The sequence below is a fragment of the Rhamphochromis longiceps genome, unplaced genomic scaffold (assembly GCF_057381845.1).
Source record: "Rhamphochromis longiceps isolate RC_006_pf unplaced genomic scaffold, R_longiceps_female_GT1.1 unmapped_scaffold_9, whole genome shotgun sequence".
Lineage (NCBI taxonomy): Eukaryota > Metazoa > Chordata > Actinopteri > Cichliformes > Cichlidae > Rhamphochromis > Rhamphochromis longiceps.
This window is the reverse complement of record NW_028187229.1, coordinates 1,103,601-1,116,099: the sequence shown is the minus strand read 5'-3', so window position 1 is coordinate 1,116,099 and position 12,499 is coordinate 1,103,601.

Below are 12,499 nucleotides of genomic sequence, written 5' to 3'. Positions count from 1 at the left end.
AGGCACTGAGGCACCGTCTTCCGCCCCCCGGCGCTCCTGCTGCGCCTCCTCCTTCTGACAGGAACTGCCTGCAGAACAAGCATGAATGATGCCTGAGTGGACACACGCAACTCACAAGTTCCTGGCTCTGTCAGCTCCTCTGCAGAGGGTTTCCCTAAGAAGGTGGACCTAGCAGGGTCACCGGGGGACGGGGAGCTGTGCCTCACGGCCCTCACTTCGTCGGAGAAACCCTCATGCAGAGTTCAGAAACTTGTGTGTTGAGTATGTCGCTGTGAGCCTCCACCATTTAACTAGTGGGTGAAGCCTGAACTGTCTAGAGACAGACCAGACCAGCTGCACAACACAGACACTTCAAACCTGAGGACAAAATCTGAGAGAACAGAAAAAGGAAAGGAAACTTAGCTTAGAACCATGCAGCGCTACAGGAGACGGCAGCACTGCAGAGGTGAGGACCGGCACCTGTTTGAAAGAGACAGATGCACACAAACACACACACAACGACGAACGAGAAACAAACACAGAGAGAGGGAAAAGTGGTTATACAGAACTTGAGGACATTATCTACATGTAATTATCTACATACTTATAAATTTGTTGTGTTTTCTTTAACAATGTCAGAAGGAGAGAGGCACTGAGGCACCGTCTTCCGCCCCCCGGCGCTCCTGCTGCGCCTCCTCCTTCTGACAGGAACTGCCTGCAGAACAAGCATGAATGATGCCTGAGTGGACACACGCAACTCACAAGTTCCTGGCTCTGTCAGCTCCTCTGCAGAGGGTTTCCCTAAGAAGGTGGACCTAGCAGGGTCACCGGGGGACGGGGAGCTGTGCCTCACGGCCCTCACTTCGTCGGAGAAACCCTCATGCAGAGTTCAGAAACTTGTGTGTTGAGTATGTCGCTGTGAGCCTCCACCATTTAACTAGTGGGTGAAGCCTGAACTGTCTAGAGACAGACCAGACCAGCTGCACAACACAGACACTTCAAACCTGAGGACAAAATCTGAGAGAACAGAAAAAGGAAAGGAAACTTAGCTTAGAACCATGCAGCGCTACAGGAGACGGCAGCACTGCAGAGGTGAGGACCGGCACCTGTTTGAAAGAGACAGATGCACACAAACACACACACAACGACGAACGAGAAACAAACACAGAGAGAGGGAAAAGTGGTTATACAGAACTTGAGGACATTATCTACATGTAATTATCTACATACTTATAAATTTGTTGTGTTTTCTTTAACAATGTCAGAAGGAGAGAGGCACTGAGGCACCGTCTTCCGCCCCCCGGCGCTCCTGCTGCGCCTCCTCCTTCTGACAGGAACTGCCTGCAGAACAAGCATGAATGATGCCTGAGTGGACACACGCAACTCACAAGTTCCTGGCTCTGTCAGCTCCTCTGCAGAGGGTTTCCCTAAGAAGGTGGACCTAGCAGGGTCACCGGGGGACGGGGAGCTGTGCCTCACGGCCCTCACTTCGTCGGAGAAACCCTCATGCAGAGTTCAGAAACTTGTGTGTTGAGTATGTCGCTGTGAGCCTCCACCATTTAACTAGTGGGTGAAGCCTGAACTGTCTAGAGACAGACCAGACCAGCTGCACAACACAGACACTTCAAACCTGAGGACAAAATCTGAGAGAACAGAAAAAGGAAAGGAAACTTAGCTTAGAACCATGCAGCGCTACAGGAGACGGCAGCACTGCAGAGGTGAGGACCGGCACCTGTTTGAAAGAGACAGATGCACACAAACACACACACAACGACGAACGAGAAACAAACACAGAGAGAGGGAAAAGTGGTTATACAGAACTTGAGGACATTATCTACATGTAATTATCTACATACTTATAAATTTGTTGTGTTTTCTTTAACAATGTCAGAAGGAGAGAGGCACTGAGGCACCGTCTTCCGCCCCCCGGCGCTCCTGCTGCGCCTCCTCCTTCTGACAGGAACTGCCTGCAGAACAAGCATGAATGATGCCTGAGTGGACACACGCAACTCACAAGTTCCTGGCTCTGTCAGCTCCTCTGCAGAGGGTTTCCCTAAGAAGGTGGACCTAGCAGGGTCACCGGGGGACGGGGAGCTGTGCCTCACGGCCCTCACTTCGTCGGAGAAACCCTCATGCAGAGTTCAGAAACTTGTGTGTTGAGTATGTCGCTGTGAGCCTCCACCATTTAACTAGTGGGTGAAGCCTGAACTGTCTAGAGACAGACCAGACCAGCTGCACAACACAGACACTTCAAACCTGAGGACAAAATCTGAGAGAACAGAAAAAGGAAAGGAAACTTAGCTTAGAACCATGCAGCGCTACAGGAGACGGCAGCACTGCAGAGGTGAGGACCGGCACCTGTTTGAAAGAGACAGATGCACACAAACACACACACAACGACGAACGAGAAACAAACACAGAGAGAGGGAAAAGTGGTTATACAGAACTTGAGGACATTATCTACATGTAATTATCTACATACTTATAAATTTGTTGTGTTTTCTTTAACAATGTCAGAAGGAGAGAGGCACTGAGGCACCGTCTTCCGCCCCCCGGCGCTCCTGCTGCGCCTCCTCCTTCTGACAGGAACTGCCTGCAGAACAAGCATGAATGATGCCTGAGTGGACACACGCAACTCACAAGTTCCTGGCTCTGTCAGCTCCTCTGCAGAGGGTTTCCCTAAGAAGGTGGACCTAGCAGGGTCACCGGGGGACGGGGAGCTGTGCCTCACGGCCCTCACTTCGTCGGAGAAACCCTCATGCAGAGTTCAGAAACTTGTGTGTTGAGTATGTCGCTGTGAGCCTCCACCATTTAACTAGTGGGTGAAGCCTGAACTGTCTAGAGACAGACCAGACCAGCTGCACAACACAGACACTTCAAACCTGAGGACAAAATCTGAGAGAACAGAAAAAGGAAAGGAAACTTAGCTTAGAACCATGCAGCGCTACAGGAGACGGCAGCACTGCAGAGGTGAGGACCGGCACCTGTTTGAAAGAGACAGATGCACACAAACACACACACAACGACGAACGAGAAACAAACACAGAGAGAGGGAAAAGTGGTTATACAGAACTTGAGGACATTATCTACATGTAATTATCTACATACTTATAAATTTGTTGTGTTTTCTTTAACAATGTCAGAAGGAGAGAGGCACTGAGGCACCGTCTTCCGCCCCCCGGCGCTCCTGCTGCGCCTCCTCCTTCTGACAGGAACTGCCTGCAGAACAAGCATGAATGATGCCTGAGTGGACACACGCAACTCACAAGTTCCTGGCTCTGTCAGCTCCTCTGCAGAGGGTTTCCCTAAGAAGGTGGACCTAGCAGGGTCACCGGGGGACGGGGAGCTGTGCCTCACGGCCCTCACTTCGTCGGAGAAACCCTCATGCAGAGTTCAGAAACTTGTGTGTTGAGTATGTCGCTGTGAGCCTCCACCATTTAACTAGTGGGTGAAGCCTGAACTGTCTAGAGACAGACCAGACCAGCTGCACAACACAGACACTTCAAACCTGAGGACAAAATCTGAGAGAACAGAAAAAGGAAAGGAAACTTAGCTTAGAACCATGCAGCGCTACAGGAGACGGCAGCACTGCAGAGGTGAGGACCGGCACCTGTTTGAAAGAGACAGATGCACACAAACACACACACAACGACGAACGAGAAACAAACACAGAGAGAGGGAAAAGTGGTTATACAGAACTTGAGGACATTATCTACATGTAATTATCTACATACTTATAAATTTGTTGTGTTTTCTTTAACAATGTCAGAAGGAGAGAGGCACTGAGGCACCGTCTTCCGCCCCCCGGCGCTCCTGCTGCGCCTCCTCCTTCTGACAGGAACTGCCTGCAGAACAAGCATGAATGATGCCTGAGTGGACACACGCAACTCACAAGTTCCTGGCTCTGTCAGCTCCTCTGCAGAGGGTTTCCCTAAGAAGGTGGACCTAGCAGGGTCACCGGGGGACGGGGAGCTGTGCCTCACGGCCCTCACTTCGTCGGAGAAACCCTCATGCAGAGTTCAGAAACTTGTGTGTTGAGTATGTCGCTGTGAGCCTCCACCATTTAACTAGTGGGTGAAGCCTGAACTGTCTAGAGACAGACCAGACCAGCTGCACAACACAGACACTTCAAACCTGAGGACAAAATCTGAGAGAACAGAAAAAGGAAAGGAAACTTAGCTTAGAACCATGCAGCGCTACAGGAGACGGCAGCACTGCAGAGGTGAGGACCGGCACCTGTTTGAAAGAGACAGATGCACACAAACACACACACAACGACGAACGAGAAACAAACACAGAGAGAGGGAAAAGTGGTTATACAGAACTTGAGGACATTATCTACATGTAATTATCTACATACTTATAAATTTGTTGTGTTTTCTTTAACAATGTCAGAAGGAGAGAGGCACTGAGGCACCGTCTTCCGCCCCCCGGCGCTCCTGCTGCGCCTCCTCCTTCTGACAGGAACTGCCTGCAGAACAAGCATGAATGATGCCTGAGTGGACACACGCAACTCACAAGTTCCTGGCTCTGTCAGCTCCTCTGCAGAGGGTTTCCCTAAGAAGGTGGACCTAGCAGGGTCACCGGGGGACGGGGAGCTGTGCCTCACGGCCCTCACTTCGTCGGAGAAACCCTCATGCAGAGTTCAGAAACTTGTGTGTTGAGTATGTCGCTGTGAGCCTCCACCATTTAACTAGTGGGTGAAGCCTGAACTGTCTAGAGACAGACCAGACCAGCTGCACAACACAGACACTTCAAACCTGAGGACAAAATCTGAGAGAACAGAAAAAGGAAAGGAAACTTAGCTTAGAACCATGCAGCGCTACAGGAGACGGCAGCACTGCAGAGGTGAGGACCGGCACCTGTTTGAAAGAGACAGATGCACACAAACACACACACAACGACGAACGAGAAACAAACACAGAGAGAGGGAAAAGTGGTTATACAGAACTTGAGGACATTATCTACATGTAATTATCTACATACTTATAAATTTGTTGTGTTTTCTTTAACAATGTCAGAAGGAGAGAGGCACTGAGGCACCGTCTTCCGCCCCCCGGCGCTCCTGCTGCGCCTCCTCCTTCTGACAGGAACTGCCTGCAGAACAAGCATGAATGATGCCTGAGTGGACACACGCAACTCACAAGTTCCTGGCTCTGTCAGCTCCTCTGCAGAGGGTTTCCCTAAGAAGGTGGACCTAGCAGGGTCACCGGGGGACGGGGAGCTGTGCCTCACGGCCCTCACTTCGTCGGAGAAACCCTCATGCAGAGTTCAGAAACTTGTGTGTTGAGTATGTCGCTGTGAGCCTCCACCATTTAACTAGTGGGTGAAGCCTGAACTGTCTAGAGACAGACCAGACCAGCTGCACAACACAGACACTTCAAACCTGAGGACAAAATCTGAGAGAACAGAAAAAGGAAAGGAAACTTAGCTTAGAACCATGCAGCGCTACAGGAGACGGCAGCACTGCAGAGGTGAGGACCGGCACCTGTTTGAAAGAGACAGATGCACACAAACACACACACAACGACGAACGAGAAACAAACACAGAGAGAGGGAAAAGTGGTTATACAGAACTTGAGGACATTATCTACATGTAATTATCTACATACTTATAAATTTGTTGTGTTTTCTTTAACAATGTCAGAAGGAGAGAGGCACTGAGGCACCGTCTTCCGCCCCCCGGCGCTCCTGCTGCGCCTCCTCCTTCTGACAGGAACTGCCTGCAGAACAAGCATGAATGATGCCTGAGTGGACACACGCAACTCACAAGTTCCTGGCTCTGTCAGCTCCTCTGCAGAGGGTTTCCCTAAGAAGGTGGACCTAGCAGGGTCACCGGGGGACGGGGAGCTGTGCCTCACGGCCCTCACTTCGTCGGAGAAACCCTCATGCAGAGTTCAGAAACTTGTGTGTTGAGTATGTCGCTGTGAGCCTCCACCATTTAACTAGTGGGTGAAGCCTGAACTGTCTAGAGACAGACCAGACCAGCTGCACAACACAGACACTTCAAACCTGAGGACAAAATCTGAGAGAACAGAAAAAGGAAAGGAAACTTAGCTTAGAACCATGCAGCGCTACAGGAGACGGCAGCACTGCAGAGGTGAGGACCGGCACCTGTTTGAAAGAGACAGATGCACACAAACACACACACAACGACGAACGAGAAACAAAGACAGAGAGAGGGAAAAGTGGTTATACAGAACTTGAGGACATTATCTACATGTAATTATCTACATACTTATAAATTTGTTGTGTTTTCTTTAACAATGTCAGAAGGAGAGAGGCACTGAGGCACCGTCTTCCGCCCCCCGGCGCTCCTGCTGCGCCTCCTCCTTCTGACAGGAACTGCCTGCAGAACAAGCATGAATGATGCCTGAGTGGACACACGCAACTCACAAGTTCCTGGCTCTGTCAGCTCCTCTGCAGAGGGTTTCCCTAAGAAGGTGGACCTAGCAGGGTCACCGGGGGACGGGGAGCTGTGCCTCACGGCCCTCACTTCGTCGGAGAAACCCTCATGCAGAGTTCAGAAACTTGTGTGTTGAGTATGTCGCTGTGAGCCTCCACCATTTAACTAGTGGGTGAAGCCTGAACTGTCTAGAGACAGACCAGACCAGCTGCACAACACAGACACTTCAAACCTGAGGACAAAATCTGAGAGAACAGAAAAAGGAAAGGAAACTTAGCTTAGAACCATGCAGCGCTACAGGAGACGGCAGCACTGCAGAGGTGAGGACCGGCACCTGTTTGAAAGAGACAGATGCACACAAACACACACACAACGACGAACGAGAAACAAACACAGAGAGAGGGAAAAGTGGTTATACAGAACTTGAGGACATTATCTACATGTAATTATCTACATACTTATAAATTTGTTGTGTTTTCTTTAACAATGTCAGAAGGAGAGAGGCACTGAGGCACCGTCTTCCGCCCCCCGGCGCTCCTGCTGCGCCTCCTCCTTCTGACAGGAACTGCCTGCAGAACAAGCATGAATGATGCCTGAGTGGACACACGCAACTCACAAGTTCCTGGCTCTGTCAGCTCCTCTGCAGAGGGTTTCCCTAAGAAGGTGGACCTAGCAGGGTCACCGGGGGACGGGGAGCTGTGCCTCACGGCCCTCACTTCGTCGGAGAAACCCTCATGCAGAGTTCAGAAACTTGTGTGTTGAGTATGTCGCTGTGAGCCTCCACCATTTAACTAGTGGGTGAAGCCTGAACTGTCTAGAGACAGACCAGACCAGCTGCACAACACAGACACTTCAAACCTGAGGACAAAATCTGAGAGAACAGAAAAAGGAAAGGAAACTTAGCTTAGAACCATGCAGCGCTACAGGAGACGGCAGCACTGCAGAGGTGAGGACCGGCACCTGTTTGAAAGAGACAGATGCACACAAACACACACACAACGACGAACGAGAAACAAACACAGAGAGAGGGAAAAGTGGTTATACAGAACTTGAGGACATTATCTACATGTAATTATCTACATACTTATAAATTTGTTGTGTTTTCTTTAACAATGTCAGAAGGAGAGAGGCACTGAGGCACCGTCTTCCGCCCCCCGGCGCTCCTGCTGCGCCTCCTCCTTCTGACAGGAACTGCCTGCAGAACAAGCATGAATGATGCCTGAGTGGACACACGCAACTCACAAGTTCCTGGCTCTGTCAGCTCCTCTGCAGAGGGTTTCCCTAAGAAGGTGGACCTAGCAGGGTCACCGGGGGACGGGGAGCTGTGCCTCACGGCCCTCACTTCGTCGGAGAAACCCTCATGCAGAGTTCAGAAACTTGTGTGTTGAGTATGTCGCTGTGAGCCTCCACCATTTAACTAGTGGGTGAAGCCTGAACTGTCTAGAGACAGACCAGACCAGCTGCACAACACAGACACTTCAAACCTGAGGACAAAATCTGAGAGAACAGAAAAAGGAAAGGAAACTTAGCTTAGAACCATGCAGCGCTACAGGAGACGGCAGCACTGCAGAGGTGAGGACCGGCACCTGTTTGAAAGAGACAGATGCACACAAACACACACACAACGACGAACGAGAAACAAACACAGAGAGAGGGAAAAGTGGTTATACAGAACTTGAGGACATTATCTACATGTAATTATCTACATACTTATAAATTTGTTGTGTTTTCTTTAACAATGTCAGAAGGAGAGAGGCACTGAGGCACCGTCTTCCGCCCCCCGGCGCTCCTGCTGCGCCTCCTCCTTCTGACAGGAACTGCCTGCAGAACAAGCATGAATGATGCCTGAGTGGACACACGCAACTCACAAGTTCCTGGCTCTGTCAGCTCCTCTGCAGAGGGTTTCCCTAAGAAGGTGGACCTAGCAGGGTCACCGGGGGACGGGGAGCTGTGCCTCACGGCCCTCACTTCGTCGGAGAAACCCTCATGCAGAGTTCAGAAACTTGTGTGTTGAGTATGTCGCTGTGAGCCTCCACCATTTAACTAGTGGGTGAAGCCTGAACTGTCTAGAGACAGACCAGACCAGCTGCACAACACAGACACTTCAAACCTGAGGACAAAATCTGAGAGAACAGAAAAAGGAAAGGAAACTTAGCTTAGAACCATGCAGCGCTACAGGAGACGGCAGCACTGCAGAGGTGAGGACCGGCACCTGTTTGAAAGAGACAGATGCACACAAACACACACACAACGACGAACGAGAAACAAACACAGAGAGAGGGAAAAGTGGTTATACAGAACTTGAGGACATTATCTACATGTAATTATCTACATACTTATAAATTTGTTGTGTTTTCTTTAACAATGTCAGAAGGAGAGAGGCACTGAGGCACCGTCTTCCGCCCCCCGGCGCTCCTGCTGCGCCTCCTCCTTCTGACAGGAACTGCCTGCAGAACAAGCATGAATGATGCCTGAGTGGACACACGCAACTCACAAGTTCCTGGCTCTGTCAGCTCCTCTGCAGAGGGTTTCCCTAAGAAGGTGGACCTAGCAGGGTCACCGGGGGACGGGGAGCTGTGCCTCACGGCCCTCACTTCGTCGGAGAAACCCTCATGCAGAGTTCAGAAACTTGTGTGTTGAGTATGTCGCTGTGAGCCTCCACCATTTAACTAGTGGGTGAAGCCTGAACTGTCTAGAGACAGACCAGACCAGCTGCACAACACAGACACTTCAAACCTGAGGACAAAATCTGAGAGAACAGAAAAAGGAAAGGAAACTTAGCTTAGAACCATGCAGCGCTACAGGAGACGGCAGCACTGCAGAGGTGAGGACCGGCACCTGTTTGAAAGAGACAGATGCACACAAACACACACACAACGACGAACGAGAAACAAACACAGAGAGAGGGAAAAGTGGTTATACAGAACTTGAGGACATTATCTACATGTAATTATCTACATACTTATAAATTTGTTGTGTTTTCTTTAACAATGTCAGAAGGAGAGAGGCACTGAGGCACCGTCTTCCGCCCCCCGGCGCTCCTGCTGCGCCTCCTCCTTCTGACAGGAACTGCCTGCAGAACAAGCATGAATGATGCCTGAGTGGACACACGCAACTCACAAGTTCCTGGCTCTGTCAGCTCCTCTGCAGAGGGTTTCCCTAAGAAGGTGGACCTAGCAGGGTCACCGGGGGACGGGGAGCTGTGCCTCACGGCCCTCACTTCGTCGGAGAAACCCTCATGCAGAGTTCAGAAACTTGTGTGTTGAGTATGTCGCTGTGAGCCTCCACCATTTAACTAGTGGGTGAAGCCTGAACTGTCTAGAGACAGACCAGACCAGCTGCACAACACAGACACTTCAAACCTGAGGACAAAATCTGAGAGAACAGAAAAAGGAAAGGAAACTTAGCTTAGAACCATGCAGCGCTACAGGAGACGGCAGCACTGCAGAGGTGAGGACCGGCACCTGTTTGAAAGAGACAGATGCACACAAACACACACACAACGACGAACGAGAAACAAACACAGAGAGAGGGAAAAGTGGTTATACAGAACTTGAGGACATTATCTACATGTAATTATCTACATACTTATAAATTTGTTGTGTTTTCTTTAACAATGTCAGAAGGAGAGAGGCACTGAGGCACCGTCTTCCGCCCCCCGGCGCTCCTGCTGCGCCTCCTCCTTCTGACAGGAACTGCCTGCAGAACAAGCATGAATGATGCCTGAGTGGACACACGCAACTCACAAGTTCCTGGCTCTGTCAGCTCCTCTGCAGAGGGTTTCCCTAAGAAGGTGGACCTAGCAGGGTCACCGGGGGACGGGGAGCTGTGCCTCACGGCCCTCACTTCGTCGGAGAAACCCTCATGCAGAGTTCAGAAACTTGTGTGTTGAGTATGTCGCTGTGAGCCTCCACCATTTAACTAGTGGGTGAAGCCTGAACTGTCTAGAGACAGACCAGACCAGCTGCACAACACAGACACTTCAAACCTGAGGACAAAATCTGAGAGAACAGAAAAAGGAAAGGAAACTTAGCTTAGAACCATGCAGCGCTACAGGAGACGGCAGCACTGCAGAGGTGAGGACCGGCACCTGTTTGAAAGAGACAGATGCACACAAACACACACACAACGACGAACGAGAAACAAACACAGAGAGAGGGAAAAGTGGTTATACAGAACTTGAGGACATTATCTACATGTAATTATCTACATACTTATAAATTTGTTGTGTTTTCTTTAACAATGTCAGAAGGAGAGAGGCACTGAGGCACCGTCTTCCGCCCCCCGGCGCTCCTGCTGCGCCTCCTCCTTCTGACAGGAACTGCCTGCAGAACAAGCATGAATGATGCCTGAGTGGACACACGCAACTCACAAGTTCCTGGCTCTGTCAGCTCCTCTGCAGAGGGTTTCCCTAAGAAGGTGGACCTAGCAGGGTCACCGGGGGACGGGGAGCTGTGCCTCACGGCCCTCACTTCGTCGGAGAAACCCTCATGCAGAGTTCAGAAACTTGTGTGTTGAGTATGTCGCTGTGAGCCTCCACCATTTAACTAGTGGGTGAAGCCTGAACTGTCTAGAGACAGACCAGACCAGCTGCACAACACAGACACTTCAAACCTGAGGACAAAATCTGAGAGAACAGAAAAAGGAAAGGAAACTTAGCTTAGAACCATGCAGCGCTACAGGAGACGGCAGCACTGCAGAGGTGAGGGACCGGCACCTGTTTGAAAGAGACAGATGCACACAAACACACACACAACGACGAACGAGAAACAAACACAGAGAGAGGGAAAAGTGGTTATACAGAACTTGAGGACATTATCTACATGTAATTATCTACATACTTATAAATTTGTTGTGTTTTCTTTAACAATGTCAGAAGGAGAGAGGCACTGAGGCACCGTCTTCCGCCCCCCCGGCGCTCCTGCTGCGCCTCCTCCTTCTGACAGGAACTGCCTGCAGAACAAGCATGAATGATGCCTGAGTGGACACACGCAACTCACAAGTTCCTGGCTCTGTCAGCTCCTCTGCAGAGGGTTTCCCTAAGAAGGTGGACCTAGCAGGGTCACCGGGGGACGGGGAGCTGTGCCTCACGGCCCTCACTTCGTCGGAGAAACCCTCATGCAGAGTTCAGAAACTTGTGTGTTGAGTATGTCGCTGTGAGCCTCCACCATTTAACTAGTGGGTGAAGCCTGAACTGTCTAGAGACAGACCAGACCAGCTGCACAACACAGACACTTCAAACCTGAGGACAAAATCTGAGAGAACAGAAAAAGGAAAGGAAACTTAGCTTAGAACCATGCAGCGCTACAGGAGACGGCAGCACTGCAGAGGTGAGGACCGGCACCTGTTTGAAAGAGACAGATGCACACAAACACACACACAACGACGAACGAGAAACAAACACAGAGAGAGGGAAAAGTGGTTATACAGAACTTGAGGACATTATCTACATGTAATTATCTACATACTTATAAATTTGTTGTGTTTTCTTTAACAATGTCAGAAGGAGAGAGGCACTGAGGCACCGTCTTCCGCCCCCCGGCGCTCCTGCTGCGCCTCCTCCTTCTGACAGGAACTGCCTGCAGAACAAGCATGAATGATGCCTGAGTGGACACACGCAACTCACAAGTTCCTGGCTCTGTCAGCTCCTCTGCAGAGGGTTTCCCTAAGAAGGTGGACCTAGCAGGGTCACCGGGGGACGGGGAGCTGTGCCTCACGGCCCTCACTTCGTCGGAGAAACCCTCATGCAGAGTTCAGAAACTTGTGTGTTGAGTATGTCGCTGTGAGCCTCCACCATTTAACTAGTGGGTGAAGCCTGAACTGTCTAGAGACAGACCAGACCAGCTGCACAACACAGACACTTCAAACCTGAGGACAAAATCTGAGAGAACAGAAAAAGGAAAGGAAACTTAGCTTAGAACCATGCAGCGCTACAGGAGACGGCAGCACTGCAGAGGTGAGGACCGGCACCTGTTTGAAAGAGACAGATGCACACAAACACACACACAACGACGAACGAGAAACAAACACAGAGAGAGGGAAAAGTGGTTATACAGAACTTGAGGACATTATCTACATGTAATTATCTACATACTTATAAATTTGTTGTGTTTT